Source organism: Podarcis vaucheri, assembly GCF_965113315.1.
Source record: "Podarcis vaucheri genome assembly, chromosome: 6".
NCBI lineage: Eukaryota > Metazoa > Chordata > Lepidosauria > Squamata > Lacertidae > Podarcis > Podarcis vaucheri.
Genome location: NC_138764.1, coordinates 76409285 through 76435861, shown reverse-complemented (window position 1 = coordinate 76435861; position 26577 = coordinate 76409285). Strand labels below are relative to the sequence as shown.

The window sequence follows — 26577 nt, the reverse complement described above, 5'->3', positions numbered from 1 at the left end:
GGATGATGGGAATTGTAGTCCCAAACATCTGGAGGGCCAGAGTTTGCCTATCCTGTTCTAAACTATTAAAGAAGCAGGAATCCTGCTCTATTTTTCAGCTGGCCCCCTTAAATATAGTCTCCTAAGCACTGCTGCCAGGGACACGGGTGGCGCTGTGGTCTAAACCACAGAGCCTAGGGCTTGCCGATCAGAAGGTCAGCGGTTCAAATCCCCACGAGAGAGTGAGCTCCCATTGTTCAGTCCCAGCTCCTGCCCACCTAGCAGTTTGAAAGCATGTCAAAGTGCAAGTAGATAAATAGGTACCGCTCCAGCGGGAAGGTAAACGGAGTTTCCGTGTGTTGCTCTGGTTTGCCAGAAGCGGCGTAGTCATGCTGGCCACATGACCCAGAAGCTGTCTGCGGACAAATGTTGGCTCCCTCGGCCTATAGGGCGAGATGAGCGTGCAACCCCAGAGTCGTCCGCAACTGGACCTAACGGTCAGGGGTGCCTTTACCTTTACCTAGGCACTGCTTCCAGGGCTACAAAAGCCTAGAAGAACTTCAGAACTTTTTACATCTAGTGACTAGATGATGAATGAATCTGTCGATTTCTGTTCTTCCCATATTCTTGTTTTTCCATCTTAAATTGAGTTGTCCACTTCTTCACTTTAGTTTGTGCTATTTTTAAAGTCCTAATGGAAATTCACCAGCATTTTAACATGAATATTGCAAAAATTTGGAGAAGTGCACATTTTGAAGGATGGCTGTGTTTGTATATTGTTCAGGAAATTGTGAATCAGGGAGGCTCACCTTTAAGTGAAACACCTGTAAAGTTAATATTCATCTATGTTCTTGTCAGGTCCTGATGGTGCTCTATGATGTCATGCTCTCTTTTCATGGATGCCTATGACAACAGATATGAACGATGGGATGGGATCTTGATGCTCCCCAATTCAGCTAGCAGGATGGGCTAATACAGTCATGACATCCATTCAGGACCAAACAAGAAGTGATGTTAAATGTGCCAATGGGGAATTTTCTCCCTCTCCCTCCTGCCAAAGGAAACACCAGCTTCGGAGGAACGGTATTCCTCAGGACTACAGCAATGGAGGAAAGGGTTAAATTCTCTCTCTACACACCTGTGCTGATACCCTTAATTATGAGCCCCAGCCGATACAATGTGCATTTTGAACACCTGCACTAAAAAGCTAATGCATATTATCATGTGTAGTGCGGCCCTTAAGAGTTCATGGTTGAACAGAGAAACTGGGAAAGCTAATTTCCTGAGAGCCCAAATTATTGTTTGGATGGAAAGAGCTCCTTGAAGGCCACACAATTATTAGCAGCAACATGGGGGAGATCAGTGTTAAAGGTGAAGAGGGGTCATGGCTTAGGGAAGGCTACACTTAGAAGGATTTGCCACTGGCTCCAAACCAGCAGGTAGATATATGAGCCTGCATTTCCTCTGCAACTTGCCCAAAGGATTGCAGGGTCTCCCTCCGTTCAGGCATAAAAAGTGAGCAAAAGGGAATGAGGGCAGCGACCTCTCGAATGGTGTCAGTATCAGTCCTCCAGCACAATTAGGTGTCTGTTCAATGAATTTGAGCAACCAATTAATGCCACAATCAATTTTGTCCTCAAAAGCAGCAAGCGAGGCAGAAGAAAATGATGGGCAGTGAGGGCAACGTTCAGCCGTTTGCAAACTCTCTCTCACTCTCTCTGTCAGCTTGTGAAATTGGCAGAAGGCAGCGGGGCTCACAGAGGGATTTGAGAACAAAGTGAGGAAAGGAGAGCTGCCAGATGCCTGCCAATTTCAAGGATGGTGCAGTATCCCAAGAACAGCATCATCGCCCAACAGAACATAATGTGCAGCTTTTGCTTTAGAACACTACAAGCCCATAGTGAGGCTGGGAATGTTGATTTGGCAATTCTGGACTAGATACACAATTTGCAGGTAGTGTTTCCAAGGGGAACTTTCTCTCTAATCCAGACCAAGGTTGCCATCTCCCCAGCCAATTGGTCAGTTCTGTTACACTTAGGCCAAGGAGTGGGGTTGAGTTAGACATACATAACCACAATAAGAGTACTAATGTCAAACACCAGTCCTAAAGGTAATATAATAGAATATAATAATAAAATGAAGACAGGAGTGCCTGGCGTGCTCTGGTCCATGGGGTCACGAAGAGTCGGACACGACCAAACAACAACAACCTGTAAAAAAAATATGATCCTCAACATCAATAAAAAAATCAATGAGTTTGGTTTAGGGAGGGGATTTTTTAAATCACCTAGGGAAATAAAAAAATCTCACTGGCCAACTCAACAAAATGCCTCCTGACCTCTTCAAAGTGCCTGGAGGTGTGGTTTTTTTTTGAGCAAGGCATGATAGCAATTCGTTCATAAGCCATGTGTGCTAGTGGGATAGGGGGCAGATGTGAGAGGATTGTGTAGAAGATAGAATTTGTATTTCTGAACAGTTCAAACACTGTTTATTTCCTTTTATGTACATACCTTACAAATTCAAGACATCTGCTTGTCCTGAAAGCAATGTTTCTTTATTCATGACTGCCGTGGCAAAATTAAGACAGCTGACAACTCTAATTGAATGAAGGATGCCTCTCTGGTGGTGGAAAGAGTACTTCTCAACAGCATCTCACCCATTATTCCAGGGCAGCGCTTTGCCTTTGCCATCTGCTGAAGGGCTAAAGAGTTTTCCCTCAGAAGTTGCCCATTTACAACCTCCTGAAAATGTTGTGAAGACCTGCTGTACAAGTGGTTGAAGACAAACAACATATTTAGAGCAAGAAGCACTTTTCAGGGGCAACAAATATGCAATAGATCCGGGGCCAGCCCACCCATGAGGCAAGGAGAGATGACTGCCTCAGGTGGCAGGATTCCCAGGGACAGCAGATCGCAACATCAATCTTCCTTCACCCCTTATTCTTGATATAAACCTTTCCTCACCCCTTCTTCCCTGGTGGGGAGTGGGGCACAATTTTGGGGTCTACTTCAAGTGCCAAAATGTCTGAATAGATCTATTGATCCATTGATTCTAGAATAAATTGTCATGTGCACAAAGCCTACGCTGTAACGTGAGGCTTGCACTCTAAGTGATGAACCCAGTGTTACTGCTCTAAAACTTTGTGAATATCTTTGCCCTTAGGCTGCAAGAACACAGCAGCAAGTCAGCACCTCACAAACTATCAGGTGTTCCAAACTGCTTCTTAAAGTCAGCATGGTGCTGCTCCTGCCATGCATACTCAGCACCACCCCATGTGAGTGGCTGTGTGAGGTGTTGCTGAATGGAATTTTTTTGTGATCTTGACCAAATCACATTGGCCAAGAGATCACCAATAGCTCCAAGCTTTCTTAACCTGTCTGCAGAAATTAAAATTTCTTTTCAAGCTTTGCCACATATGAAAAATGCCAGGGTGAGAAGAGGCACTTGGAATGCTCTGTTCAGTTCTGATCTCTGCGCCGCAAAAAGGGCATATTGCAGAGCTGGAAATGTTTCAAAAAAGAGCAACCAAAATGAACTCACCTATGTGGAAAATTGGGGGGTTTGGTGTAGGAAAAAAAGAGGACATGACAGGGGTGCATGGAATTATGCATGGTGTGCAGATAGTAGAGAGAGGAATTTTTTTTGCCTCCTCTCATAATGCTAGAACCTGGGGTCTCCCAATAGAGCCAAATGTTGAAAGATTTACAGCTGATAAAAGGAAGAACAGCACATAGCTAAAGTATGGAATTGGTTCCCACAAAATGTAGTAATGACCACCAACTTGAATGACTTAAAAAGACTGGACAATTAAATGGAGGATAAGACTGTCAGTGGTTACTAGCCATCATGGCTATGTACTATCTCCAATATCAGAGGTAATATGCCTCTGAATACCAGTCATTGGAAGTAAAACTGAGGAAAATGCTGTTGTGCTCATGTCCTGCTTGTGGTCTTCACATAGGCATCTGGTTAGCTACTGTGAGAACAGGATGGTGGGCCAGATGGACCTTTCATCTTATACAGCAGGAATCTTGTGTTCTTAACTCTTCTCTCCTACACACACACACACACACACACACACCCCAGACAGAGTCCAGTGAAGTCTGAGGATGTTTAATGGCCATAGCTTGTTTAGTGTTTGTTGGGAGGGAAATGGAAAATTATGGTGTGGGACTGTGGATGAAGGTATGGTTGACAGGTTGGAATCCTAAACAGGAGCACTCTACACTGCAACATTTTGCTGCAAGTCCCACTTGTAAAACAAGACTTTCAACCACAATTGTTTCACATACGTTTCAGCGACCAATGGTTCTCTGCTCTAAAAAAGCAGAGACAACCTGGGTCCATCAGCTAAGGCACCCAGTATGTCAGCATGCCGGCTCAAGTGGACTTTAGCCCAGTTCCACAAGCTCAGGTCTCCATTTTATACTTAATTCCAATACATTTGGGGAGCTTTGAGAGATAGAAAGGATTTATGCTCCAGCCTGACCTCAACAATTGCAGAACCTCTGCACAGCTTGCAGATCAATAAGAGCAGCCCACACCTCGCACAATATTTCCTTTCTGTGCTAGCAGATGGGAATTCACTTCAAAGGCAGAGAGGTTAGGCAAAACACTCCGCCTTCAGCAGAGATCATCATGGCTTCAGAGGTCGTATACAGCTGTATACTGCTCAACACAGCTCTCTGTCAATCAGCAGCAGTAATCAAGGGCAGGCAGAAGCAAACCAAGAAAGGGGATTGGCTGATATAATGCAGCCCGTCCCCTGATATTCAGCAACTTGGTAAAATATTATTCAAGTCTCTGTTGCGTCTGCTTTGCATTGTTGTCTTTTAAGTGAAAAAAGCAGCCAGCAATGGCTTTGCATTATATGTTCCAGGAGGAAGAAAGGATCACTGTGTTGCTTGTTCCTATCTCAGACCCTTTGTTTTGGCAGGCTGTGTACTCCCCAGTACTTATCACAGAAATGAGACGTAGTCAACATTTTCCTCTGCAGCTTCATCTGAAATTTCCTTAGGGCACAGTTGCATGGAAGGCTCTGTTCCTTCCAGTTCTGTACTTTCATAGCAGGTATGATGCAGACTAAGGTATGCTGCAGTTTTCTACATCTGTCATGCAGATGTGGAGAGCAGGGATCAAAGCAGAAGAACAGAAGAAGAGGCCTCCCTGCTGGATTAGACCAAAGGCCAATCCTGTTCAGCATCCAGCTTCCCACAGTGGCTGACCAGATGCTGGTGGGAAGCCCACAAGAAGGACATGACTTGCTCCTGCTATTGTTGCTCCTGTGACTGGCAACAGAGGTAAGTTATAGCCATAAGGACTATCAGCCATTGATGAGAATATGCAATCCCAGAAGAATGTCCCTTTGCAATCACACCCTTACATTAATGGTAATTACACATGGGACAGGGGAGGGGAATTTGTTCACATTTAAAAGCAAGGTTACCTAATCCACACTTTATGAAACAATATGTAAAGCAAAGCCCAGCCATCTGGAATTTGCACTTCTACAAGATGTGGCAAACTGTGAGTTCTTCAGCCAAGTAATGTGAACAAAGATGCATATAACAGTGAGGGGGGAAATGCAAAAATGCATTATATTAGGTGCAGTTGCTTTTCAAAAATGTGTATATTAAGAAAAATTGTGTACAAAAATGTCTATATTAGGAGAAATTTGCCCAAAACTCTTGATTAATTTTCTTGTGGGTTTTTTTAATTGTAAACTGATGTGGAAATGTGGAGAACAGAACTTAAAATTGGAAAAATCGGAAACTGAAAGAAACTGAAATTGGCAGAGCCTCCTATTCCTAGGAAGTCAGCTCTTGAACACGAGGAATTAGGAACCTGGGTACTAGCAGTGCCACAGAGAAGGGATCTAATATGAACGAACCAAATCTAACAAAATACAAATTTGGCCTCTCACCAAATACAAATGATGTAACCACATTTTTCCTATTTGTACCTAGCCATGGTATGATGTAGTTGGCCACTCTTGAATAGTCCTCAAACAACAAAGTTCACTCCCACTCATTTGTGGGACTGCCACCCAGGCCAAGTGGCAGGGAACATATGACATTCCAATGAGCCTGCTGGATTATGCCAATGATCCATCCAGCCCAGTATCCTCCTCTCACAGTGGCCAACCAGATGCCAATGGGAAAGCTGCAAGCAGGATCTGAGCACAAGAGCACTCTGCCCTCCGGTGGTTTCCAGGAACTGGTACCCAGAAGTATTACTGCCTCCAGCTGTGGAGGCAGAGCACAGCCATCATGGCTAGTAGCCATCTAGATAGCTTTATCTTCCATTAATTTTTCCAATCCGCTTTTAAAGCCATCTTTATTGGATTATGGACTATGTTGGTAGCCATCAAAGCCTCCATAGTTGGTAGCCATCAAAGCCTCCATAGTTTAACTGTGGACCGCCAAGAATCCAAGAAGCAAATCCACTGCTCAAAGAACTGAAAATGTGTTGACTGGTAGCATCAGTAGTTAGAAACCAGGGCCATTTTATTTATTCATTTTGAAATATTTATATACCACTTTATATTTTTAAAAGTATCCAAAGTGGTGAGCAAGAGAAAATAATAAAACACAACAAAGACAATTAATCTGAAACAGCAATACATAAATAATCCAATGTGGGCAACAAACAAAATTTGTCCAACGAGTCCATAGATTCAGAAAACTTATTCAATCTCATCCCGAGATCTAAAAACTCCTTCTCATCCACATCCAGAAGCACCATTAACTGCACAGACCCAGGTGAATCAGGTAGCAAAGCAACTCTGAACTCCTATTCAAAGAAACTGTCATCTCTGCATGCACAACAGCTGTCTCCAGTGTAACACTTCAGCTTCACCACAGCTTATGTTTTCAAATCAGATGGAAATTGGTTTGAGAGAAACCCCATCAAGCAGCAGCATTTCTCAAGAAACTACAGGATAAGTAAGGGCTGAGGCTAACATTATATATACCTGGCTCCAAACACCAGCAATGGGAGCACACTGGAGCCCAAGTAAATAGTAATGTGCCCACAGCTTCAGAAAAGAAAGAATCTGGTAAGGGTCCTGCACGGATTATTTTGAAGGGAAAATATGTCATTTTTAATATATGGGCACCCTTCATAACTGATCCTGCATACATACATTTTGTACGTAGAAATTGGTTCCTGAGTAACAAATGCATCTATGAAGTGGTCCTTCATATTGTATTCTTCTTAGTCCCGATTCTGCCATATGAATTCTGTAGGGCATTTTCTACTCCAGATTTAGGATGCAATTCTAACTGCACTTAGCTGGGAGTAAGTCTCATTAAATTTTATAGAACTTACTACTGCACAGACATCCTTGGCTCAATATAGTTGGCATAATTGCTCTGTATGCAAGGATATGTATAGCATCAGGTTTAGGTCAATTCATCATCTGCTCCAACACTACCTAACATTTCTCCTGGCAAGGGAGAGAATATAGAGTCTGGAAATCTGTATCCTTTCCCCATATGAACATATAAGGGGCTCCAGATAAACCAGCATTAATAAGTGGAAGTGAATTTGGGAGTCCTAAAAAAAGGAATCTCATTTTCATTGCCATATGGTTGGCATATCCCCACTCTTCCCTTGGCCTTGCCTAACATCCTATAATTGTCTATTTGAATCCCATTTAAACACCTACTGGGACCTATCCAAAGAAGCGTCAGTGATGAGCTGGAGATGCTGGGAAGATTTGTAGATGCTTGAGTAGCCAAGAGAGGAAGTCAGAATTCAGATGAAAAAGAAGGGGAGGAATGGTCTTGCACAGACCATTTAACAGATGCAAAATCTATAGAAAATTCCACTGAGAGCTGGTTAGAGCTTGATCATGCTTGAATGGCACCCTGGCTGCAGTGGCGGGGGGGGGGGGAGAGGAATCTGTTGCCCCTGGAGAAACTGAGGAACTGCTGCTAGTATATCATTGCAGTTGTTATATCTGCAAGAAGAGCCGCTCCAAGCAGTATGATTCAATAAACAGGGATTCAACACTAGCGGGCAGTTTTCTGGGGATTCTGATGAAAAGCTGTGAACTTAAGTACCTCTGCTGAGCTGCTGGAGGTTTGGTAACTATCCAGTCTGTCTGCTGCTGGGCCAGACTTGCTTATGTTTGCAGCAGCTGCTGATGGTACCCTAAGGCAGCAATGAGACAGACACACACACAGCACTCACTGGTTAGCTACTCCCACTATCTACATCATCTTCATTTCATTCAGTCTCTCCTCCCAGGCTGATGGCTGATAAGCTTTCACACAGTAACAGTAAAAGTGAATGCTGTTAATAGAGGATAGAAAACAAAAAGTAAGATACATTCTGGCAAGCGCTGGCTTTGCATTCACGGTGCAAGCAGTTTTAAGCAACTGCTTATTTAAAACTCCAATCCTATGCATGGCCATTTAGAAGCAAGTCCCAATGAGTCCATTAGGGTTTACCTACTCCAAGGGGAGTGAGTCTAGGATTCTTTGGTTCTGCAGAGTCCAAACCTAGTTAGTGTTAATGAGGTCATGTGCTTAACAGCTCTAGCGTGGTGCTGCTGAGAAGTAGTAGAGCAGAAGATGGAGGAAGGGACCCTAAAAATCCCAGATGTATAGTCTGTAAATAACTTCTTAAGGGCCAAGTATTGCATTATGCTGCCCTAACAGAAACCTCTGGTCCCATTTGCCATTCCTAAGTGCCTAAGCATCTTTGCAAAGACTTGGAGTCAAAGGAATTCTAAACTGATATTGAGAGAACAAGGGTTGGAATTCACACAGAAACAAATATAAACACAAAAATATACCCAAACCCGTATCAATGCCTGTATGTATTAATAAGCATGCACATAAAGCTAGGGTTGCCATATTTCAAACAGTGAAAATCCAAACAGAAAAGTTGTTGAGCTTTGGAACAACCTATAGTAAGTGCTCCTAGAAGAAATTTAAAGGTTTGGAGAAGTGGCAGGTTTTAAAATAAACACAGAAAAGACTAAAATGTTGATTGAAAACATGGACGACCAGTCAAAAAAGGCTTTAGAAATGGCGAGTGGCTTAAAAATGTTTGGCCCCTGGCCCCAAGATTTCCCAGTCTTCATCTAGATCAGAGGTTATCAAGGTTTATCATGCCTGGGCTGGGCCTGTCCCACGGAGATCCCTGTGTGGGCCAGATTGCGAGCGCCCCCCCCCCCCGCAATTTTCGGCATCTGCGTGTGCGCAGACGCAATTTTTGGCACCATGGAAGTGAGTCCCTGTGCCGTGCTGTGCTGGTTTAGCACAGTGCACAAGTGGCCAGTTCGGTTCGGGGGTGGCTCATGGGCTGGTCAAACGACCTCCGCAGGCCGCTTCTGGCCCATGGGCCTTAGGTTGCTGACCCCTGATTTAGATCCATCCAATTCTGACTTCAGGGCATGCTTTGGGAACCTAAACTGCATTGGTCAAACTAAGAGACAACTGTCACCTATTAAAGACTCTTGAACATCCCAGCAGTATTTGGTACCATTGATTGTAACCTGTCTGTTGGGACTGGAGACACTGTGTTATAGTGATTCCACTCCTATCCACCAGGCAGGTTCTAGCAAGTGTGCTGGGGATTGCTGTTACCCTGCATGGGACATATCTTGCAACATTCCATCTTGTCTGCCATGCAGTAGACATGAGACCACAGGAAGAGTTGTAAAAAGATATGGAATTTTGTGTCACCAGCGGGGAGGGCAGATTACACAAAATTATATGTTTCCTTTTCCTTACAATTTAGTAAAATCTCAACTTAGTACAGTGGTACCTCTATTTATGGACGTGATCCGTTCCGGGGTGCCGTTCACACCCTGAAAAGTCCATAAGTAGAGCGCTGCTTCTGCGTGTGACGCAATAGAGTACTCCTGTGCATGCATGAAGCGCACAGAACGCTTCTGCGCGTGCGGCAAAACCCGGAAGTATACACTTCCGAGTTTGCTGCATTCGCAACCCGAAAATCCGCAACATGAACTAATGCAGCTAGAGGTATGGCTGTAATGGGCAGAACAAAGACAAAAACCCCGAGGCTAGTACCAGTCCTACTGTGAGGCATAATGAAGTGGCCACCCAATGTAGCTGTTTGGGGTCTCATGAAAATCTGGAGGGTCACAAGTTAGCCCCCCTTGCCATAAGGTATTGCAACAGCTAGTAGTTAGTGTTGTAGCAAAACTGAAAGTACTGGTTTTGATCCTTGAAGCCCCAAATCATCTGGGTGCATTGTAGTCAAAGAAGAGCCTCATTCTCTATGCCCCTCCCCTCCCCCACTGCCTTTAGATTACCAAGGGAGTCTTTGCTTGGAGGACCCTTGTCACTCAAATTTTGGCAAGAAGCTATATGGAGCAGGGACTTCTCAGTGGTGGTGTCTTTGCTGTGCAACTCCCTACATAGGGAGGTCCATTTGGCTGACTCCCTTTTATCTTTCAGAAATTGTGCCCCATATGTTGTTGTTCTTTGTCAGAAAAGCTACTGCATATGGTGAGATTAAGCCAATTTTTGCTGTCGCTTGTTGGGGTCTCTTTTGTATGTGTGTGTTATTATTGTTTCATTTTCATGTTTTCGTTTTAGATATATTATTATTTGTATTTGGAAACCAATGCATGAATCCCTTGGGTTAGTCAGCAGGGTATTAAACATCGGAAATACATCTCTTTTCTTTCCCACTGCCCCCAGCCCTCCATTACACTTTAGTTTATTATGAAGAGATAAAAACAGAACTGGAAGCGGCAGCCTGCAATCCTATTATTGCCCCCATAGTGACCCTCTAACTTGGGTACACTAAATCCTTTTCTCCTACCCCAGGATGCTTATTACTAGGCTGGCCTGCTTCTCCGCATAAGAGCCATTGCCATGGAAACCATCAGAGGCTCAAGGGTGCCTGACTAAGGCAATAAATGATTTAACTATTGCGCTGTGTGATGCTGGGACAATGGCAAAGAACATTCTATGCAGGAGGGTTGTTGAAGGGACTCGCCTTACAGAGCCTTCCCTGATGGCCTTTTAGGTTCCTTGGTAGCACGAGATATGATTCAGTGATGCTGTGCTATACCTACACATGGGATTTCCTGCAGCGTACCTTATACCAACTTTTGGACACCAATCCCAAATTTAGGGTGACCATGTGTCCCATTTACAGACCGTCATATTGACAGGTTGTCGAGTCCCAGTCCAGTTTAAAGAAGGGAGAGCAAAGGGAGCCCTAAAGCTGCCCCTTAACAGTTAGCAGCTGGATAGCAGACTGAGCAGGTGCCCAGGTCACCTGGTAACAGTCTACCCCACTGTAGTGAGATGGACTGTATTTCTGTTTAAATCATAGCAATCATTTCTAAATGTGCATCTATACATATGAATGAGCAAATTTCATGCTAATGTTGGCCCTCTTTCAGATCATGCATTTCTTTGTTTTTGGTGATTTGGCTACCCTTCCTCAATTGCAAATACTCAGCCTCTTTACCAGGCATGGGCTCCACCAGCAGGAAAATCTAGCACTTACATGGAAACTCCATGAAATACAAGAGATCCACATGGAAACTGCTTTGTGCACCACAACGGCCACACTTTCACACAGAGTGCTTCCATATGACAATCATAGCACACATCCCTCACCTCAACACAAACATAAACAGAATGATACTCAAAAGTGCAGCCTTGGTTTGGACCCACAGCATGCCCTTAATTTTTTAAACTGTGCCTATCCAGTGAAAAACAGTATGAACAATGGTTTCTCCATCAAGGTTGTGTATATCTTTTGTGCATGATCACCAATTTTGCAGTTTTTATAGACTGTGGGGCTGTGGCTGAACAGCTGGATCTCACTCAGCCCATGGTGCTAGCAGTTGGCAATTGTCAAGCAGCAGTGACAAAGGTCTCTGAGGCTATAGCAAGGGCCTAAGCAGCTGAATTTGCTTAGCCCATGATAGAAGTAGGTCTCCATTTGGAAGGGTCACTACTCCTTGAGCCATATATATCTTGCCCTGGCAAAAACAGTCAACCAATCATATTCCAAGAAAGGTTTCATGTGTTTAGTTTGGAAAGAATCACAGTGAATATACTGAAAGAACATGCTATATTAAACATCTTACTTTTAAGGGATGGGGGAGAAATTCAATGCAGTTCTCTTTAAAGGTGAAGTTTTCTAATTCACACTTTCTGACACTATATGAGAATTATAATATAACTGGGGGGCCACCAGGGGGTGCATTGGAAGATGGCTGACAATAACATCTCTCCGACCCACACGAGGTAATCAAGAGGCTGTGATGGGAGTATGCAGCCGCCCTTGCCCCCCCCCAAGGGAATGGGGGGGACTGCCTTGCCTGCTGTGCCCATAATTCACCCCCAGATTCGAAAGAAGGGGGTGAGAGCACTAGGCATAAAGCCCTTGGGTGGAGTCCGGCTCTCCCGGACGCTGTCTCTGATTGCACACTTGTTTGCATAAGCTCGAGATATTTAATTGGAAATGAAGCAAATGCACATATTTCAAGTGAAGAACGGGAGTGAAAACTGCTAACTGAAGTGACCTCTGTGAAACGAGAGCAACGGGTTTGGATTTAACGAAATACAACATGAGAAATTACATCAGGTTCAGTATGCCGGAGCGGGACTGGATGGGGGGGATGACTTTTTTTTCTTTTCTTCTATGTGATTAATCAATAACCCCTTCTCAAAAAGAACCGCTGCATAACCGACCTAAGCAGGATGATTAAAAACTGTGTGGAAATAATTTACTACCAAAAGCTTGACATGTGAGATCGAGAAAAAGAACAAGGGCTTTTGATGGCGCAGCAACAAAAAGGGAGTCGCCATTTTGACGGGTCTTGTCGAAAGATTTATCGGGAGGAGGAAGCTTTGTTTTCATACTGGATTCCTGGTAGAACCTGTTAGAACCTCCTCGAGGACTGAGAAAGAGGGACAGACCTGCGAAAAGTGAATAAGTAGACAGCAAGAATGCTTTTCTTTATGGAAGCGATGAAATACGGCGGCTGTCTGAAACACGACTCTTGGACGAACAGAAAAACCCACACAGGAATACAAATTTGTTTGAACCTGCTTATGGAGACAATCAGAGGCCACAAAGACAAAGAGAGAGGAAAAATATATGAAAACAACTAGAAGAGATGTGGAAAACAGCAAGAAAGGATTGGACAGAATTTTGAACATTATTTGGACAGATTTGTGGACTTTTAAAGCAGTAGCAATAAGAGGATTGGACCCCTTTCGGAACTTGAAATATGGGTACCCCCAACAAAATTTAAAATTAGGCTCTGTAATTCAGAATTTATGTGATTTGATATGATTGGTCTGTTAATAATTTTTTTTTTTAAAAAAAAGAGAATTATAATATAACCATTCTTCAGAATTTCTCCAAATTTTTCAATACAATTCTCCAGCTTTGTAATGTCTACAGAAATGCATATCCTAAAGTAAAGTATCCATAAAGATGTTTATTACATTACTGAAAATAATATACAAAATGCATTATTTTATAAATTATATAAAATATAACAAATTAGGGGGTGAATGTACTAAAATACTGGTGAATTTTCATGAGGATATTTTAATAAAATAATTTGCAAACTGGTTTAGAAATGTGGAGAATTGAACTTTGGGGAAATGAGAAATGGAGAGGAATTGAAATTAACAGATTCATTCATTCCCAGTTCCCATTCGTAGGCAGTTAATAGCAGCTTCTTATCCTCTGCTCATTCTTTACATGCTGCCTCATCATTATGGAAATTGAGTCTTTCCATAAAACAACCAAAGCATGGTTTAGTCTTCTGCAAAGGGGACAAAAGATGACTAATGCATAATCAATAGGGCATCGTAGTACCACAAACTATTTATATTTCGATGTTTTCAGCACATAAGGCAGTGAATGGCACCAGCAATAAGCTAAACATTCAACAAAGCATGAAAATTAATAAAGACTCATAACCTTGAATTCAACCCAATGGAGGCAACAAACACAAAAGGGAATTAGAGCCAAGGTTCAGTGCCAAGAAGACTGTCTGATTTACCAGCACAAAAGGCAAATAGGAGGCAAGATTACAAGTAGCCAAATAAACTAACTGTGGGAGGATGAAACAGGGTCAGGCAGTAGTTCAGGGCATGCAGTATATTGCTCTCAGTTAGAAGTATGCCCTGGGATCTTTAGTCTCCAGGAAGGCCACTGGAGCTGCCATGGGTGTCTCTCTTCAGGTATAGCTGAAGGGAGAAAAAGCCCTCTGTTAACAAAGACTTGCAAACCTTAAATTGTAAAGGAAAAGGGACCCCTGACCATTAGGTCCAGTCATGGCCGACTCTGGGGTTGCAGCGCTCATCTTGCTTTATCGGCCAAGGGAGCCGGCGTACAGCTTCCAGGTCATGTGGCCAGCATGACTAAGCCGCTTTTGACGAACCAGAGCAGTGCATGGAAACACTGTTTATCTTCCCGCTGGAGCGGTACCTATTTATCTACTTGCACTTTGACGTGCTTTCAAACTGCTAGGTTGGCAGGAGCAGGGACCGAGCAAAGGGAGCTCACCTTGTCGTGGGGATTTGAACCGCTGACCTTCTGATTGGCAAGTCCTAGGCTCTGTGGTTTAACCCACAGCGCCAACCGCATCGCAGAAAAAACCTTAAATAGTTGCCTGCTAAACCCAAGTCCACTGGTATGGGACCCCGCCACCCCCACTCACAACTGACAACAGAAGAGGGAATTCTGGCAGATGAAGCTTATCATTAGAGTCAGTATGCCCTATGCTAGCACAGAGGCAGAATCTCAAGTAGGGATTGGGAATTTGTGGCCTTCTAGTTGTTATTGGACTACAGTTCCCACAATTCCTTACCATAGGCCAGGGCTAGGACCTGGAAGTTAGGATCAGGGAGATCCAGGTCAAAATCCCTGCACATCCAAGAAGTTGATTGCATGATCCTGGCCTGTTACTCTTTCTTAGCCTAGCTCTTCTTGCAAGGTTGTAATGCAAGTAAAATGGGGTCAGACTATGAACTGTCCTGCGATCATTGGGTGAATGATGGGATAGCAATGATGCAGGAATGAGTAAAATGACACCAGTTAAAATTTGCTTTTCTATACAGCTGTTATGGGACGCGGGTGGCGCTGTGGGTAAAAGCCTCAGCACCTAGGACTTGCCGATCGAAAGGTCGGCGGTTCGAATCCCCACGGCGGGGTGCGCTCCCGTTGTTCGGTCCCAGCGCCTGCCCACCTAGCAGTTCGAAAGCACCCCCCGGGTGCAAGTAGATAAATAGGTATCGCTTTATAGCGGGAAGGTAAACGGCGTTCCGTGTGCTGCGCTGGCTCACCAGATGCAGCTTTGTCACGCTGGCCACGTGACCCAGAAGTGTCTCCGGACAGCGCTGGCCCCTGGCCTCTTGAGTGAGATGGGCGCACAACCCCAGAGTCTGTCAAGACTGGCCCGTACGGGCAGGGGTACCTTTACCTTTACTTATACAGCTGTTACTGGTGCAGAAGCTGTGCCCTCCTTTGCCTCTCATCGCCCTATTACAAGGGGGAAGATGCCATTAATCCTCCTCCCTTGTACATAACTGACAGAACAAAGTGTCCATTGTGATTCCCAGACAGAATGAAGTCTGACTCAGAGCCAAACAAAACATTGCACGCAAACGGGTATAACAAAATCCTGACGGCCGTTCTAAGAAAAAGCAGATTCAGAAGAGGATCATTAGACCAAGAAAGTAGAAGGCGGAGGGGTGGTCAAGTACAACCCTTTCCCCTCTTGCTTGTTTCCCCACTCCTGAGCCCACCAAACCTCCTGGTTGGAGCAGGGAGGTCAAAATCAGTGTTTGGACAAAATATGTTGTTGGAACCCCACAAATGGACTTTGGTGAGGGGAGCTAGGTCCATGCAGAGCTTGTCTGAGGCCTGGAGCGGGGGTCTTGTTAGAATAAACTTATAAACTCACCAAAAAAAAGCAGCCAGTGCCTGGCAGGGCCCACTGCCTAGCTTTGAATTTCTTTTTCCTCTTGATTTTAATGTATCTGTGTGGGGTTTATTGTCTGCCTGGTTGGTTAGTTGTTGGGTTGCTCTGGGCAAGATAAAAACCGACAAATTAAATAAATAAATAAATAATATGCAGTTTTACCTGACAAAACAGAACTACTACTATCACAGAAAAAAGAGTGTGGGTGCCTTGTTTTAACAGCAAAAGGTGTGGGGAGGGGGGGGTTGGCAAGTGCTAAACCCCCCTGGTTCTCACCACTTATTCCCTTTCCTAATCCTTGTCCTTCACCTATATTCAAACAGCCAAGCCCACTTCTAGAATTGGACCTCAGCTGAAAATAAAAACAGCAATGTGAAAGTGAATTCCAGGAAGCTGAGAAGATAGAGCATCTGCTTTGTATAAAGAAAGCCCCAGATTCAACACCAGCTATCTCCAGGTAAACTGAGAAAGACCCTTGTCTGCAGAACTGCTGTCAGTCCGTCCACTCTACACAATACTGAGCTGCACTGAGAACTATCTGAAAAAGTTTAAACCAGTTTCCTATGCTCTATTATGCATTTGTATGGCTGTCTCTACACTCTTCACCCACCCATCCCTGTGGCAAAATCAGATTCCCCACCCCTACTATACAAGATTGGAACAGTTTCATGTTTAGAGCTAATGACTGCTGCCATCGTTTCTATTTTGGCCCTCATATGATCACTGGACACACCTCCTTCACCAAATTTTCTACTACCACTTGCTACATTCTTCAGGTTCATGATGCACTGTGGTTTTGTGGGCCAGCATACATGTTGGTTCTGCTGAGAGACAGTGCTCACTATAGCTGGAGAAAATGGGCCAGCCCAGCTATTAGGTAGGGCAAGATGAAAATTAAAAACTAGCAAATTGCTAGTTATTTAATTTATAATTACTGTTGTACTTTTACTCCCAAGGAGAAACACTTGTGGGATTGCCTGTCTCAGGTACTCACTACAAGCGTGACCAGCCTTCGGCTCTATGCAGCTTGGCTTGGCCCCCAGTGCAATTTGCTATTCCTTCTCAGGCAGCAAAATGTCCTGGACTTGCCCTTGAACTATTTATCTTCCTGTATTGTACAACAGGCCTAGATGAAGGTGCATATTTAGGATGCAAGTAGCTTGAGCAAGGCCAACACAAGAGAAAGGAGAACAGATCCACTCACTGACAATCCCACCAAACAATAAGGAAACAGTAAGAAAGCTGTCTAGAGGAAGAGTATTCTGCACAGATCTACGATAATAATCCATTTTGTCCATCCATTGGCAGCCCTATAACATGTTGCTGAAGAACTATATCCAGCTCCTCCTATGGGGGAAGCATGAAATGAGAAAAAACAACACAATTGCTGTGTTAATATAGGAAAGGGTTTAGTAAGCTTCAGTTTATGACTTGCTTAGCTAACAAATCTTGAGATGTCACAAGAACATAAGAAGAGCCCAGCTAGATCTGATGAAAGGCCCATTTAGCTCATCATTCAGTTCTCACAGTGGCCAGCCTGATACCTATGGGAAGTTCATAAGTATGATGACTCCCAATTGGCTGCCGGGGTCCTGTCAAGAAGCATTAGGTCAGGATTTTGATTAGATTAAGCATGCTTCATTGATGTGTCCAGAGAGCTACAGTGTTCTGTAGTTGCTTAGAGTTGCATAAAGCTGGGCGTACAAATCCTTATGCAAATTTCATACTGGTGAATGATGCTTGATAAAGTCCAGGACCCCCTCTCTCCCCACAACTCTCCTCAAAAGATACAGCATCATCAAGAGTATCTGACATTGAATCAAGTGTTCCCAAACATTTCTACTAAATAAAACACCAACATATAGTGCATAAAATAAAGAAGCTGCCTTATACTGAGTCACACCTTTGAGCCATCTAGAGACTCTCCTCCCTGAAAGGGAGGGGAGGGGTTGTGGTCGGAGCCCGAGCTCCGGCTAGCAGGGGGCGTGGCCCCCTGCCGCCCGCTCACCTGGCTGGTGCTCACGCCCCCTCGGTGGCCATCCAACCAGGAGCCACGGAGGGGGCGTGTTCAGCAGCATTGTGCTGCAGCGCCAGCCTTCCCCGGCCTCATTCTTCCTTCCTTCGCCCATCGCGAGTCACCCACCCTCCACTCCCTTTAGTTAGGGCTTAGGTTTTTGGCCTTGCTATGGACCTTAGGTTGGTCGCCCTGGTTGTCTGGGGGGCCTGGTAGGAGTTTTTCCATTTGGCACTAGGCTTTTTGGTTTTTTCGCCTACCTCGTAGCAATCGTCACAACTTTTGTGGTATTGGTGGGTAGGTTAGGCATTGGAATAATGTGTTGCGGTGTGTGGAAGTGCTAGGTGTGGCCATCGCCTATGCCTTCAATTTTTAGGGGTATTCCGTTAAAGGAATCTGGGGGTCGTGTATTCCGTCCGATGCCTGCTTGGCGGGAGGCCTTGGCACAACCCTCGGTGACAGCAGGGGTGAGCCTATAGTTGGATTAGCATCAACAGGCTCCACCTACTGGTGAAGAACCCACTTGTTTCGATCCAATGCCTAAGCCAATACCTTTTCAATTGCTGTAACCAATAAAGTTGTGGCCTTTTTCTAGCCCATTAACCTTATATCACGTGTCCATGTGTCTTCATTTCACTTCGCCTGGGTCGGGTCCTCGAACCACAACTTATTGTTGTCTGCAATTGCCAACAGTGGCCCTCCCAGATTTCAAATGGGACATTCCCAGTCCTAAGTGAAGATGCTAGGGATTGAACCTGAGACCTTCTGCACGCAAAACAGATGCTCTACTACTAAGCTATGGCCCTTCTCCTAAACCCAGCCTTTTAGCTACCTGAAGAATGGGTGCTACCAAGCTCTGCTGAGGGCAGGTAGTAGTACAGATACAGAGGCAAGGCTGTTCATGAATGATGCATCTGAACAATGTGGGAAAGTCTGTGTTTGGTGTTATGGTCAAGATCAGGCATAGGCAAACTCGGCCCTCCAGATGTTTTGGGACTACAACTCCCATCACCCCTAGCTAATAGGAACAGTGGTCAAGGATGATGGGAATTGTAGTCCCAAATCATCTGGAGGGCTGAGTTTGCCTATGCCTGGTCAAGATCCAGAATAAGACACTCCACAATATATTAGTAAAGGGATGGGTAATCTGTGGCCCACCAGATGTCATTGGACTTCAATTCTCATCAGTCTGGAACGCTGAGCATGCCTTAGGCACCAAACGACCCAGCAGGAGGAGGAGGCGGCAAGGAGCCCCAGCCAGCCACTGCCATGACCTCACTTGTAAAAGGAAACTTGCAGATGGGAACCCGATTAAGGAGGCTTCCACACAAGCGCAGAACAAGGGCAAAAGGTGACAAACACGGAATAACCTCAACCCGGTGGATCAGTAAGGACTGGTCTCTTGGAAGGGGATTGGGGGGGGGAGCCCGCTTGGATCACCTGCTTGGGTGGAGGGTGTGCGTAATTTTATTTATTTTTTAGTGTGGAAGGAAAGAGAGGGGAAATGCTCCAGCCACCGCCTTTTCAAGTTTCCAGCTGCTGAGTGCCTCATTTGCTGGTATAGAGATATTTTGTTTCAAGACCATCAAAAAAGAAACATGTCATAATCATAATAATAATATAGAGATAGGAATTAGAGAAGAGTTAAAGTTAAATTTTGTTACTATCAAATTAATCAACTAAAAACAATACAGCTGGCTGGCTATTAAAAAAAATTAAGAAATTATTTGAGGGCAAGTAATTTTTTTTTAAAATGGAGCTTATTAAAATGACTACTCTTCCCAAGTTCTTATTTTTAGTTCAAGGCTGGTGTTTATCAATTCTTCAATCCCAATTACAGAAATGGCTGGTGCTAGTTAAAATTTTATTTTAGATAGTAAGTGGAATAGAACAACCCTCCAAACTTTGTATCACCCAAGGGACAAAGGAGGAATAGAAGTGCCTTATGTTAAGCAATGGTGCCTTAAGTTATATTATGATGCCTTTCTGCTTAGACAAAAATGCATATTATTAATAAGTCGCTAGAGATCCTGCGAGTTCAAATGGAATCTTATTAAAAAAAACTGTCAAATATTGACAAGCTCTAAAGGGAGCAATGAGAAACCCTTGTTTCAGTGGCTGCATGCCAATGGAACTCTGCCTTAAAAGTGAAAGCCAATTGGTCCAATTGTTGCTGGCCAAATGACACTTTGCTCCAAATGCCCAGATGACAACAAAAGCCTTTTTGGGAAACCACTTATAGGCTTTACAGGATATGAATTTTGTTAAATAAATAAATAAACCTACAACCATTTCATGTAACTGTTAAATAACTTGGGAGACAGAAGACACTGCTGAAGATCCTCATAGCCCCAAAGCTGTAGTGCTACTTTCCCCGAGTTCTTCTTTAACCCATCGCTACATCCTGAACTTGTTTTACCAAAAGGACACCTCCATCAATTGTGGCAAAAGCCATAGAGAGATCTGAGAGAGCCATGGTTCTGGCTTTTGCTCTGCTTCCATTTGCCTCTGACTCTGCCCAACACTGGCATGTGACCCTTGGAAGATTCCCGAGAAGGAAATGTAGCCCTTGTGCTGAAAAGGGTCCCCTGCAACAATTTTACAGTCTCTCCCTGCTTGGTATCAATACGGATGAAGGGTGAGCTACATATCAACAAGCACACGCATAAACTGCTGAAGTGCACCTCCAATTGTGCACAGATAATGATGATGTTTCCCCAGCCTGTTACTGTTGGTTACAGACTACCTGTGATGTCACAAAAACACATGACAGCTGAATGGATACAAAGGTGGGCCTTTTCCTCTTCTCCAACAGAAGACAGAGGGCAACAGCTGTGACATTCAGAATTGCCCAGCCTTCTTCCACCTGGAGAAGGAGAACTGGCAGATGGATGGAGGTGATCATCTGGCTGTGGGATGCCATGGAGCATTAATAAGGCAAGTTCACTTGCTGAGAGGGATGTAGCTTGAAGGCAGCTGATACCCATGGTCAGAAGCTGGCTGACATCTGGCGATGGGCTTAATGGAAGATGGCAAATGTTTTTATCTTCCTTAGTAAATGCTTTTTTTCTAACTGGGGAAAAAGAACATATACCTTCAGTCTTTCAAACCTGCTGTGACCTAGATAGCAGTGCATCTTTCTTAAAAAAGAAAAAAGTCACTGAGCCATGGATTTCTGAATTGCGAAGAGCTCAATAAGCAAAATTCAACCCTCCCAAATGAAATTTGGAAGCCGGTGGATAACTGCAGATTGAAGCCAGGGAACAAATGTGAATGAATGAAGAGTGAATGATGAGTGACTGTGTCCGTTGGTGTTTATCATGGATGTTGGCTAGCATATGCATGCCTATGTGTATGGGAGGTTTTAATTGTGGACAAGGCAAATGGTGTCAGTAGCTACATGAATGTGATGTGTAAAAGGAAACTGGTGGATATTCATGAACAGCTGAAAGCTCTGGAAGTTGTCAAGCGGAAGTTAGTTGATGAAATCTCCAGGCTGAAGCCAGTGGAGGTGCCTGGTAGGTCTATCACCAGCTAAACATTACGATTTAGTGATACATCACAATGTCTGAAACATGGAACTATGTAGGGTGGCAGGGTGAAGAAAGGGCAAAGGAGCAGTCATGGAGATTAATAGGTACATGCTATGTGCACTGCTTTGTCCATGAGTTTTCTTGGCAGGGATACTGGAGTGGCGTGCCAGTTCCTCCTCCAGGTGGATCATGTTTGGTCAAAACTCTCCACTATGACCTGTCTATCTTGGGTGCCCTGCTCGGCATAGTTCATAGCTTCTCTGAGTTATTCAAGCCCCTTCGCCACGGCAAGGCAGTGATCCATGAAGTGATGTATGGAAGTGAGAGCTGGACCATAAAGAAGGCTGATCGCTGAAGAATTGATGCTTTTGAATTATGGTGCTGGAGGAGACTCTTGAGAGTCCCATGGACTGCAAGAAGATCAAACCTATCCATTCTTAAGGAAATCAGCCTTGAGTGCTCCCTGGAAGGACAGATCGTGAAGCTGAGGCTCCAATACTTTGGCCACCTCATGAGAAGAGAAGACTCCCTGGGAAAGACCCTGATGTTGGGAAAGATAGAGGGCACAAGGGGAAGGGGACGGCAGAGGACGAGATGGTTGGATAGTGTTCGCGAAGCTACCAGCATGAGTTTGACCAAACTGCGGAAGGCAGTGGAAGACAGAAGTGCCTGGCGTGCTCTGGTCCATGGGGTCACGAAGAGTCAGACACGACTAAACGACTAAACAACAACAACAATGTGCACTGCGGATTCTCCTCTCTGAGGCAGGCAAACCCTCGTGTTTGGAGGGTGAACTTTTCCCACTCCTCCCTAGACGGAGGGAGAAGAAGCAGCCCAGCTGCAATTCCTGCATCAGGTAGACAGAGACACTGTGGTTATGGGGAGGCGCCAAGGCTAGGAGTGGGACCGTTCTGCTATCAGAGGGGAAAAGGAGCTGAAAGCAAAGGCAGCCACCAGAGGGCTCGCAATTATATCACCCCCTGGAGTTTTGAAGGCTGTGCTTCACAATACATCGCCAGCTCAATTATTTTGAGACTGTTCTTATGATGTGGTCTACAAACCGGTGTTGGATGATGCATCAACACATCACACAGCCTTAGTGCCTGGGTGATGCCGTTGAATGGTAACTATCCCCCTCATTGTCTCTGCCCCACCCCCCAGGATGTCTGAAGTTTCTTCAGACCAACTGTGAAAGCAATGAAGAGAACTGTAGCACTTCAGCAAGCTCACTTATATTTCTAAACAAATGTCTTTCTAAATATATCTAGCTGTAGTGTTCATTCTATCTTTTTATTCCAAGACAGTTTATGTGAGAAGTACACATGAAAGATGGGCTGGGTGAGAAATAATAAACAGGAACACATTGACGATGGAGAGCAGGAAGTCAACTTAATGGGGAACTTGTATTAAATTTGTTGTCATTTGGTACTGATTTGTTAAAAAATTGGAAAACTAATAAAAATTATTGGGCAAAAAAGAAAAATAATAAACCAGTAGTGAGTTGCCCCACAATGGTCAGGCCAGGGGAGGTTGTGCTGGTGCTTCTCCAGCTGTTGCCATTGGCTGCAGGCTGCCTGGGATGTCACCAAAGGACATGGTGGCTGAGGGGAAAGAGGAAGTTATTTGTGGCAGGCTGGAGGGAGTGAAGAGCCTTGGTGATTCAGGGGAAATTTGAGGGAGGGCCAGCTGGAGACAAGGAAGGGAAACCTGTGTTGGCTCCCTACTAGTTGAGTTGCCATCTTTTCCCTCCCTTTTTTACATAGCTGTCAAAAAAGTCACAACTGACTTTGTCAGAAAAGTCAGATGTCCCCCCCCTCCCCAATAAACTTGTGAGGATCCACAGGGTTTGAAAAGCTCTCTGAGGTCTAGGAAAGGTAAAGATACATTAGGATCAACAGATGTTATTGTGCCAATTTTCAGTTGGCATAATAACAGCAGTAGTTCTGGAACTCAGAACATACCCAGCTCTTTAAAAATCAACAGCACTTAAGATATCCAAGAAGGATGATGAGCCATTTTCCATTGAAATAAGCTCAGGTAAGGACTCGCCTTTTCCAACTGCTGCACGTGAATGGTTGGGTCGGGCCAGGAAAGTTGTCCAGTACCTTGAGGAATCAGACAATGAGTTATTCTGAACTGAAAGCACCTTGTTCAAAAATGGGGTGTCGGCCTTTTGATGGGTGCAAAGTTTTAACATTATGTTTGTCCCTGTAAGTATTTGACATTTTTAACTTCCTTAATAAAAATTTACCTTCCTTAATATATGTTTTTTTCTAACTGGGGAAAAAGAACATATACCTTCAGTCTTTCAAACCTGCTGTGACCTAGATAGCAGTGAATCTTTTTTTAAAAAAAGAAGTCAGTGAGCCATGGACTTCTGAAGGTGAAATCTCTGTCTACATCAGAGTCTAATTTTGCAATGCTGACAATAACGCTTGATGGGATAGGTAGAGAGATGTAGATGCAACATGCCTCATCAGACAGCCGTAACCTACATTTTAAAAATGTTTTAGAACATTTGGGTCACTCTGCAAGCGTATACGAATACTAGGTTACTACAGTTACAATATGCTTCCCTTTCTCTTACCCCTAGCAACATTTATGCCTAGCAACAAGGCTGCATGTGTTACTACTACTGATTCTGCATGCACTTCACTCCATCATGGCAACATCTGTGCCTAGCAACAAGGCTACACATTCTCTGCGAATGCTGGTGAATGGCAGGCTATTTTGGAGCCAATCTTGTTCTTTGGAATGCTGTGCTTTAGAGGTGACCTCTATAGTTCAGCCCACATAGTTTCCTCACTTATTTATTATCAGCCTGTTCCAGTTCCACTACTATGTCTGAAACAGATAGCGCACAAGATGCAAGGCTTGATATAGTCCTAGGGCATAGTCTGAAAGTACCTGATGCAGAAATTTTACTAAATCAAAGCTGGTCTAGATCTGATCATTATCTGGATGAGAATTAACATAAGAATATGATATAAGAAGAGTCCTGTTGGATCAGACCAAAGGCTCATCTAGATCAGCGTCCTGTTCTCACAGCATGCCGATGGGGTGCTTGTGAGAAGGACCTGAAAGCAACAGTGCTCCCTTCACTTGTGATTCCCAGCAACTGGTATTCTGCTTCTAAAGGTAGAAGAACAGAGTGATTGTGCTTTCAAAGCAGGTGCTCTGCCACTGAATGTACGCCTCTCCCCCTCTTCCCAAATTCTCAGAAGACCCTCTGATTTTACACTGCCTTTCCCACTTGCTGGATGCAAACAAATATAATGAGGCTTAGAATGCCCCATTTTTAGTGTATATTGAAATTTTTATGCCTCCAGTTCTATGGGGAATAAGAACATGTAATTAGAGATGTTATCATCATGTCTGTACAAAAGGCAGCAAAGATAAGGTTACATAGGGAACTGTAATGCTGTCATTCATTTCCAAATTTGTTTTAAATGCCTTTTGTCACAGATCCAGAGAATGATCTAGTTGAGCAAACTTGCTTCTCACACAGGTCCACACACAAACAGGGATCAGCTGACTTGTTGCTACCTCCCCCTTGCTACATGTGCTGGCTGGGACTTATGGGAGTTGGAGGTACCAAGATGGTGAAAGCTAGTTTACACTGGCAGCGGCTTTCCAGGGTTATGGACAGGGGGCATTCCCAACCGTACCTGGGGATGGCAGCAACAAAACCTGGGATGTTCTGCCTGCAAAGGAGGTGCTGTACCCCTGAACTATGATGCTTGCCCACTTATTTTACAGAAGGAGATGTAAAATCAAGCATATAAGAACATGAACCACTAAACAATACACTAAAAAAGCTAAAACTCTGGTGCACAGCCCAATTCGATGAATATTCACTTGGAAATAAATCCAGAGAAGATTACTTCTGAGTTAACATACAAAGGTTTGCAGCCTTATTGTTCATAAATGCAACGTTTGGGCAAGGTGTTTTTATTACAATTCAAATATCAAGTTATGAATGGCGATGGGTGAATCTGTCCGTTTTCTGTTTCTCTCCATTTCTCATTTTTCCAATCTTAAATTCAGTTCTCCACATCAAATTCTTTTTTTTAAAAAAAGGACTCTCATCAGTATTTTAGTGCAAATTTCTCATAATGGCCACACATTTGTATGCAATTTGGCTTAAGACACATGTTTTTACTAGGCAACTTTCCTAATGGATTATGCATGTTGTTTTCAATAATAAATGCATTTAATACACATTTTACCATAATAAATATATGCACATTTGTGCACATTACTTGACCAGAGAACTGCACTGCATAATTCAAAGATGTGCCAGTTTCAAAGGATGGCCTTGTTTCAGTTTGTCTATTTTTCAAGAAAGTATGAATTAGGTAGGTACACCTTTCAATGAGAAATGAATCAAATGTTTACCCAATCCCTTGTTATGGATTCATGTTCAATCAAGTGCTTTAGCAAAAGAACAAAGAAAGCCTGCAACACTAAAGATGGGAGCTGGGTAGTGTGACTGAATTTCTGGGTGCTTAAAAATAACAGTTAACAACACTAGAGAGGTCTGCTTCAACTGTTTGTGGTGGTTTTTCTTTATTATTCTGCAGCAAGGTGTTTTACGTATGTGAATAATGCCATGTGTCCACTTATCCTCTCACCCAGAGGTTTGAAGGATGAGGAGGCACTTCTGGGACAAAATTAGACTTTTTATTTAATTACACTCAATGAGGGGTTTAAGCTTGATGGTTACAAATGAGAGGCACAATACTTAGTTTCAGGCAAACACACTTTACATTTTGAATTTAGCCTCAGGATAGACTATTTCCACCTATCATGGCTATTAGTATTACTACAACAGCAACACTTTCCCAGTCCTTTCTAATATTTTTACTTTTCCCTAAGTGAATTAAAGTGGGTTGCCCTGGCTAGCTAACCCTAATTCCTGTCAGGAAAGGTCCCTTTCTCCTCATGTTCCCCATGCTTTTCCAAGCCCTAACTGATTCCCATCTGACAGTTTAACTGCAAAGCTCTGCTTTTTTAAATCACCTGTTCTCCCTGACTGGCTGGTGTCCTAACCAGTTCTGATTGGTCCCTAGGTCACCAGGAGGCTGATCCAGGGCCTGACA

The 26577-nt window shown here is 43.9% G+C and overlaps 1 long non-coding RNA gene across 4 annotated transcripts; it reads right to left on the bottom strand.

The window, feature by feature from the left end:
• LOC309535536 lies at window positions 1-26466 on the bottom strand. Of its 4 annotated transcripts, none has more exons than XR_014221274.1 (5): window positions 25705-26466; window positions 12071-12137; window positions 8176-8277; window positions 2490-2742; window positions 1-882 (listed from the first exon to the last, which is right to left on the bottom strand). It is a non-coding gene; the product is annotated as an uncharacterized lncRNA (long non-coding RNA). The 4 variants fall into 4 exon arrangements; XR_014221275.1 differs by lacking the exon at window positions 8176-8277 and adding an exon at window positions 8046-8136; XR_014221276.1 differs by lacking the exon at window positions 8176-8277 and having other exon boundaries at window positions 25705-26461.
• Window positions 26467-26577: the final 111 nt, after the last annotated feature.